Source organism: Silene latifolia, chromosome Y (assembly GCF_048544455.1).
Source record: "Silene latifolia isolate original U9 population chromosome Y, ASM4854445v1, whole genome shotgun sequence".
NCBI classification, from domain to species: Eukaryota; Viridiplantae; Streptophyta; class Magnoliopsida; order Caryophyllales; family Caryophyllaceae; genus Silene; species Silene latifolia.
In genome coordinates, this window is record NC_133538.1 from 253,675,344 (window position 1) to 253,683,449 (window position 8,106).

The window sequence follows — 8,106 nt, forward strand, 5'->3', positions numbered from 1 at the left end:
ATCAACTAAGCCGTTGCTGGAACTGCTAATAACCTTTAAAAGGAGGTCAAATTAACTGGAGCCTTGGTCTATGATCAAAAGCCCAATCTCAGGTAGTAGCATCCTAAGAACTCAAAGCGCATAGAAAGAAATAATTAGAAAATGATTTTCGACCACGTAAACAAATTACCAAATGTAAAAATCAACATTTTGCAAGAGCAAGTCAAAACGAACAAGAGGTTTGACAAGATTGATGCCGATAAGAGTGTTAGTGATGCCAAGGTTGCCAACCTTGAAGTCCAACTTGGCCAAATTGCCCAAGAACTTGCCAAGAGAAATCAAAGGAATTCCACTTCTATCCCCTCCACTACATTTCCTCCTAGAGAGAATGCTAGTGCTATGACATTGAGGAAGGGGAGAACTTTAGAATCCCCTGCGAAGAAGAAGAGAAGGGGCAAGTCACAAGAAAAAGTTGTTGAGATTGAGGAGCAAATTGAAGAAGAGCTTGTGGTGGAACAAGAGAAAGGATCATCTTCAAAAGCTAATGAGGAAAAAGAAAGGAGTCCTTTGAGTATTGACAAAGGAAAGGAAGGAAGCACCAACACAAAGGATAAACTCAAAGAGATTGAAAAAGAATATGAACCGGAGGTACCATTTCCAAGTGCCCTCACAAGTCCCAAGAAGTTTGATAAAGACTCCGATCTTTATGAGACTTTTAGGAAATGTGAGGTCAACATCCCTCTTTTTACTATCATTAACATCGTTCCTAGGTATGCAAAGTTCCTCAAAGAACTTTGCACCCCTAAACGGAAGCCAAGGAAAGGAGTTGAAAGAGTCACGGTTAGTAGGCATGTCTCGGCAATTTTCAAACAAAATCTTCCCAAAAAGTGCGATGATTCGGGCATGCTAACTATACCGTGCTCAATTGGAGGCAAAGCTTTTGCTAGAGCTATGCTAGACTCGGGGTCCTCTATTAATGTCATGCCTTATTCCATTTATGAGACCTTAGAATTGCCTCCCTTGTCTAAGACCAATGTTGTGATCCAATTGGCGGATCGTTCTACAATTCACCCTAAAAGTCTTGTAGAAGATGTGTTGGTAGAGGTTGATAAGTTCATATTTCCGGCCGATTTTTTTTTTTTTGGACATGGAACCGGACTCTAAGGCGACGCCCCTGTTGCTAGGGAGGCCTTTTATGAGAACCTCCAAAACCAAATTTGACATGTATGATGGAACTTTGACCATGGAATTTGAAGGGAAAGTTTTGAAATATAATGTGTATGAGACGATGAAAAAGACCAATGATTTGAGTTGTTGCTACTTTCTTGATAAAATTGAACATTTGGCAAATCTAGTTTACCAAATTAGTCATAGGGACCCACTTGAGGTGGCCCTCACTAACAATGTCGAGAAGGAAGGGTTGCGGTTTTTGTTGTCTCATGATGTACAGGAAAATATAGAGGCATTGGAAAAGGAAGAACCACTAGAAGAATCAAAGGAAGAAAAAGAAATGAAAGAAATTGAGGAAGAAATGTCGAGCATAGGCGCAGCCTGCGCAAGGCAAATGCGCAGCCTGCGCAGACTCCCAGCGCAGCCTGCGCACTTCTCAGCTCATCCAAGTCATGTTTTTCTTCCTATTCTTATGACAACCCATCCAAATTCCTTCCCCTAGAGGCCACCCTTGAAAGACCACTTCCATCCATCATTAAGACACCTACCCCCAATCTAAAACCACTCCCCGGCCACTTGAAGTACGTCTTTCTTGGGGCAAACAACACTCTACCCCTCATAATTTCAAACCAACTTAAGGGTGATCAAGAAAGGAGATTGGTGGATATTTTGCACAAGTACAAGGAATCTTTTGGGTGGAACATTGAGGATCTAAAAGGGATAAGCCCAAGCGTTTGCATACACAAGATCCATTTGGAAGGGGAAGCAAAGCCGGTTCGGCAACCACAAAGATGATTGAACCCACCAATGATGGAGGGGGTGAAGGAAGAGATCATCAAACTACTTCAAATGGGAATCATCTACCCCATTAGTGATTCTCAATGGGTAAGTCCCACTCAATGTGTACCTAAAAAGGGTGGTGTGACGGTAATAGAGGGCAAAGAAGGAGCTTTAATTCCCACCCGAATTCAAACCGGGTGGAGAGTTTGCATTTATTATCGCCGCCTAAATGCCATGACTTTCAAAGATCATTTTCCTCTACCCTTTCTAGACCAAATGCTAGAGAGGTTAGGGGGGAAAGAATTCTATTGATTCTTGGACGGATATTCCGGATACTTTCAAATTCCCATACGTCCGGAGGATCAATCCAAGACAACATTCACATGCCCTTTCGGAGCATATGCATACCGAAGGATGCCCTTCGGTTTATGTAATGCTCCGGGTACATTTCAACGTTGCATGGTGAGTCTTTTCTCGGATCTTGTATAAAGAGTCTTAGAGGTCTTCATGGAGGACTTCACCGTCCATGGAGATAGTTTTGAAGCTTGTTTGGACCACCTAACTATGGTCCTATCCCGATGCACGGAGTCACACCTTGTGTTGAATTCCGAAAAATGTCACTTTATGGTTAAAAGCGGCATCGTGTTAGGTCACATAGTCTCAAAGAGAGGGATTGAGGTGGATATGGCTAAGGTTGAAGTGATAAAAACCTTGCCATATCCTACTAATACTCGGGAGATAAGGTCGTTTCTAGGACACGCGGGATTCTACCGTCGATTTATTAAGGACTTTTCCAAGATTGCTTACCCCTTGTACAAGCTTTTGCACAAGGATGTGGAGTTTGTTTTTGATGATGCTTGTAGGTTGGCATTCGATTCATTGAAGGAAAAGCTTGTGACAGCCCCGATAATTCAAGCTCCAAAATGGGACATCCCGTTTGAAATCATGACCGATGCTAGTGATTATGCCATTGGCGCGGTTTTAGGCCAAAGGGACGGGAAGATTGCTCATGTGATACAATATGCTTCTTCACTCTTGAATGATGCTCAACGAAACTACACCGTCACGGAAAAGGAATTCTTAGCGGTGGTGTATGCCCTTGAAAAATTACGGGCTTATCTCTTGGGTGCAAAGGTCATCATCTATATCGATCACAAGTCTATAAGGCAACTTGTAGACAAGAAGGACACCAAAGCAAGGCTAATGAGATGGGTGCTTTTGTTGAGCGAGTTTGACATCGAGATCAAGGACAAGCAAGGGAGTGCTAATGTGGTAGCCGACCATTTGAGTAGGCTTCACATCAATAAGGATATCGTGAAGACCATGGGAGTAGTTGACGGTAGCTTACCACATGAATCTCTATATTCCATGAAGGCCGTTGAGCTTTGGTATGCCAACCTTGTCAATTACATGGTAACCAAGAATTTTCCCACCTCCCTCTCCTCAAGTCAAAGAAATAAGATCAAGTCCGATTCAAGATTCTATATATGGGATGACCCATATCTATGGAAAATGTGTCAAGATGAAGTCATCCGACGTTGTGTATCGGATGTAGAAATCCCATCCATCCTCAAACATTGCCATGAGTACGCTTGTGGGGTCACTTTGGGCCTCATAGAACGGCACGTAAGATCCTTGAGTGCGGGTTCTATTGGCCCAAATTATTCAAAGATGCTCACGTTTTCGTCAATACTTGTGACAAATGCCAACGGGTTGGCAACATATCACGACGAAATGAAATGCCCCAACAACCGGTGCTTTATTTGGAGGTTTTCGATGTGTGGGGGATAGACTTCATGGGTCCATTCCCCAAGTCGGATGGGTATCTCTATATCCTATTAGCAGTGGACTATGTTTCAAAATGGGTCGAGGCTATACCAACTAGGAATGATGACGCAAGGACGGTCTCAAGCTTTGTTCACAACAATATCTTCTCAAGGTTCGGCTATCCTAGGGCGTTGATAAGTGACCGGGGGACTCATTTTTGCAATAGGATTTTGGAGGGATTGTTAAGGAGGTACGGGGTCATGCACAAAGTCTCCACCGCCTACCACCCACAATCCAATGGGCAAGCGGAAGTATCCAATCGGGAGATCAAGAATATCTCACAAAAAACAGTGAACCCGGATAGGAAAGATTGGAGTCAAAGGTTGAATGACGCTCTTTGGGCGTACCGCACCGCTTACAAGACACCAATTGGTATGTCCCCGTATCGACTCGTTTATGGGAAGGCATGTCATCTTCCTTTGGAAGTGGCGCATAGAGCCTATTGAGCCATCAAATCCTTCAACCAAAGCATAGATGATGCGGGCCTCCATCGGAAGCTTCAACTTCAAGAAATTGTAGAAATCCGTCTTGACTCTTATGATAATGCCGCCATATACAAAGAGAAAGCAAGAATATGGCATGATCGAATGATAAGTCGGCGGGTTTTCAAGGAAGGTACCAACGTTCTTGTTTTTCAAAACCGGTTAAAGTTGTTCTCCGGGAAGCTAAGATCAAGATGGGTTGGACCATTCATTGTGAGCAAAGTCCACTCTCATGGAGCAGTCGAATTTGAGAACCCGGGCACGGGAAAGACAATTAAGGTGAATGGGCAACGACTTAAAGAGTATCATGAAGGCATGGAAGCACAAATCGTTGAACAAGTCACTTTGGAAGACCCCATTTACCAAGCATGATCATGAGAAGCACTAAGTCGAGCCATCGACGTTAAAAATACGGCACAAATTTGTAAATATTCTATCCCAGTTTAATTGCTTTCCTAGCGTAATTTATTTCCGCAATTTATTTCCGCAATTTATTTACTTGCATGTTAATTTCGTTTAAATTAATTAAATTTGCATTTGACATGTAAAAAGGCACTTGAGGTTTGTTAAATGATATAGTGATTTTCAAGAACCCTCTTGGAAGGCATGCCCAAACAGGAGATGAGAGTCGGGTTTAATAGGCAAAGTGAGTGGAGGAAGCTTTGAAGAAGGGATCAAGGGAAATAGGAGCAAAAATGAATTAAAATTTTGATTTCACAATTAAAAGAACAAGCACCAAACTGCGAAGCTATGCGCAGCCTGCGCATAAGGCTTGCGCAGGTGCGCACGATTGCGCAGGCAAGACTGAATTTTCGCAGCCTGCGCAGGACTTTAATTTCGGTTCTTTATCCTTCTAAATCCCGATTTTCCCCTCATTCTTCATACATTCTTCATCGACAAAAACCCCACATCTCATTCATTTAAAACCTCATCAAATCCTCTATTATCATTAACAAACCTCCATTTCTTCACCAATTTCTTCACCAAATTCATCTTTGCCATCAAAAACACCTTCAAACATCCCATTTTCTGACAAAAATCCCCCAATCTCCCAAGAACCCTAATTTTTTTCGGGTTAATTTGAAGATATTTCAAGTGGATTTCTGGGTTATAAAGGGATTTTTATGCAACATTCTTCTTTATTCAAGCAAGATTGAGGATTTTCGGGAAGGTATAACAACTTTCTTCACTATCTTTGTCTTAAATTTATTCAATTCAATTTCCTTTTAGTAGTTGAGTTGAATTCTTGCTTGTAATTGCTTATTTGGGGATTGTTGGAAATCATTTTCTGTTAAGGAAGGCAAAATTCAACAAAATTACCTTAACTACACAAGATTGTGCTAGTGCACACAAGGTGTTTGTTGAATTGCCCCTTAGAAAAAAATTTAGATTTTTGGTTGTTTTAAGTGGTTGTTTCTGAAATCCTTGAAAGAAAGAGAGATGGTTTTTGGACTAGGAAAGGGGAAGTCTAAAAAAAGGGCGAATCTTCAACCCAACCTCAACCTGATGCACCGCCTAAACCTTTTAGAGGGGATGAAGGGTTACCCTCACAAACCAAGACTTACTTTAAGTTCCTTGAGAGAAAACCCCTACCAATTTCAAAATTCCTTCACCCGGGGACCTTGAGGGACATGGGTATCTTTGACCAAACCCTTACCTTCCTCACTAAGGTAGGATTAGAGAGGTACATGAACCTCCAGCCACACACATACCCCGCCTACACCTTAGAGTTCCTTTCCACCATCCAAATCATGGGCGAAAAAGAGAGTGCAAGGGTGAGTTTTAGGTTGAACAAAACATGGAACACTCTAACCTTTGAAAGGGTGAGGGAAATTTTGAGGATTACTAAGCCACCTTCCTCCATCAACCCACCGGGATTGGCCTTGAATGGTACTTGGTGTGTACTCACGAGGAAAACGCACATGACAAACAATGACAAGATCTCCTCCATCACAAACCCCCCCATCCGGATTCTTACACGTATGATTTCGCGCTTCTTCTTTATGATGGGGGAACCTACAAAACTAAATGAGGGGGTCCGTGAGTGCATTTGGGCGATGTTGCCCGAGGGGGAGAGGGTGCCGGATTGGGCAAAGCTTTTTATGGTTGGTGCATCAAAGCAAAGAGAAAAGAAAGGGAGCATTAATTATGGAGGTTTGGTCACTCTTTTTGTGGCTAGCTTGGTTGGTGCTATTCCGGATGAGCAACCTCGAGTGTGGGGAAATAACCTTTATAATGAAGCGGGGTTGGCGGAGACCCATATGATTCATCCTTTGGACACGGTTCCATGGAGTTGTCATTGGTTGGGGGAAGGGGGTGTCCAATATATGAATCTACCAATGAATGGCCCCCTTCCAAGTGGACCAAGAGCCCGGGACTTCTTTTGCCCCGCCGAGGGCAACCTCCCCAACCCACCCCCACAAAGAATGCGGAAGAGAAGAGCGGTTGAATCTTCCCATGGCCCCCAACGAGAGGAAGAGAGAGAGGTTGAGATCATTGAGGGGGGATTCCATGAGACCCCACACATTCCTTCGTCCTACCAACCGCCTCAAGACACTCCTATGTTTGAGGCCGGGGGTTCCTCAAGTCCACCTTTAGCACCATGGCAACACCAAATGTTCAAGTACTTTGAGGAGACCCGGGGGACGTTGCAAGCAATTAGTGGGAGGGTTGAGAGCTCCCATTCTTGGCAACAACAACAAGGACCAAGATTGGAGAGTTTTGATCAATTTCGAAAATCTTTTGAAGAGCATAAAAGGTTGGGAGATGTGGCCGAATTGGCCCAAAGAAGAATGCTTTAGGGGATTGCAAAGAGGCAAGATGATTCTTATTCATGGCAACAACAAAGCGCCAAGGCTTGGGCGAGAATCAAGCAATGTGGCAAGAGCAAAACAAGTGGCGTGAAAAAGTGAGCCACCAATTTGGGGTGCAAAACGAAAGGCACCACCAATACCTTGAGGATTTTTACTATGATGCTCAAGCCCATGAAGACTCCTTTGGCCTTATTCAAGGCCTTTTCGGAATGACTCTCCACCAAAATGAACCAACCTACCAACCCACCATTGATGAAACTCAAGTCAATGAGGCCTACATGAGGGCCAAGCAAGAGAAAGAAAGAAGAGAAAGAAGAAGAAACAACCGGGGGGCATATGAGGGAGGAGAAGGCTCGGGCCCCTCCAACTAAAAGTTTTGAAGAAGTTGGCACTCCTCCACATTGAGGACAATGTGAGATTTAAGTGTGGGGGAGTGAGAAATTGTAACATATGTAAATTGTCTTTCAAATCGATGCAAATAAAAAAAAAAGAAAAAAATTATTTAAAATTCCGGCTAGATGAAATCCCACAAGGGTGGGCACCTAGGCAAGATTGGAAAAGGTGGCCGAGGACGGAATGAAAACCCGAAAGGGCATTCCGGGCAAAATGAAGAATCGAGTTGCGAGCCACCGATGAGAGGAAAGGAAAAAGCTAAGGTAAAAACCCGAAAGGGCACCTTAGGCAAAATGAGGGATTTTCAAACAAAAAAATTGAAAAATTGAAAAATGAAACACCAAAAAGATGGAGGGATAAGAAGGGAGCAATAAGGAGGGTCTTGGAAAGAGGTTAGATTTAGGATTTAATTTCTTTTTGAGTCAAAGAAAATTGTTTCAAATTGGTGGTTTTTCATGTTGGCTACTAGGTTGTTGATCTTTATTGGTGTTTGGCCAACTTAGTAGCATAACTTGCATTGCTTGGAGTGATAAGGGGGTGATATAAGGGGAAGATGAATGATTTGGAGGATTGGTTGGGTCACTTTGCTATTGCCTTGGGATAAGGCAAGAGTGACCACTTCTACTTTGGTGATATAAGAAGGGTGGAGTTGCGTGATGAGT